Source organism: Helianthus annuus, chromosome 8, assembly GCF_002127325.2.
Source record: "Helianthus annuus cultivar XRQ/B chromosome 8, HanXRQr2.0-SUNRISE, whole genome shotgun sequence".
Classification (NCBI taxonomy): Eukaryota; Viridiplantae; Streptophyta; class Magnoliopsida; order Asterales; family Asteraceae; genus Helianthus; species Helianthus annuus.
Window position 1 is genome coordinate 8,506,504 of NC_035440.2, and position 615 is coordinate 8,507,118.

Consider the following 615-nt stretch of genomic DNA (forward strand, 5'->3'; position numbering starts at 1 on the left):
TTGTAAAGAGGTGCTTTCGTCGACCTTATGGGCGCCCGGGGCGATAGACTTATTTCCCCGGGGAGTGTGCCATTGAAAATTGGTTTGAGCAATTTCCTCAATTTGATTATATATTTCGTGTGGGCGTCGATTACCTAAAAGTCCCCCGGAGCTAGAATCAAGTGTCTGCCTAGTATGTGGCAACAATCCATTGTAGAAAGTGGATGCTTGTTGCCATATTGCGAGGCCGTGATGGGGGCACTTGCGTAATAGCTCCTTGAACCTTTCCCAAGTTTCATATAAGGATTCCCCGTCCTCTTGTGAGTATGTATTAATTTCAGCCATTAATTTAGCAGTTTTAGAAGGAGGGAAATACTTATATAGAAATTTTTGGGCTAGTTCATCCCAGGTGTTTACCGATCCAGCTGGGAGGGTGTTGAGCCAAGCTTTCGCTCGGTCTTTCAGTGAGAATGGAAACATACGGAGGCGGATGGCGTCGTTTGATGCCCCATTGATCCGAAAGGTATCACATATTTCTAAGAAATTAGTTATATGTAGATGGGGATCCTCGTCCGCAAGCCCGTGGAAGGTTGCGGAGTTTTGGAGCATTTGTATCAAATGCGGTCGAAGCTCGAA

General features: G+C 45.7%; 1 non-coding gene across 1 annotated transcript; it reads left to right on the forward strand.

Moving 5' to 3' along the window:
* The first annotated feature begins 223 nt into the window (after positions 1–223).
* On the forward strand, positions 224–330 carry LOC118481537. Its single transcript, XR_004865746.1, has one exon. It is a non-coding gene; the product is annotated as a small nucleolar RNA R71 (small nucleolar RNA).
* The last annotated feature ends 285 nt before the right edge of the window (positions 331–615 follow it).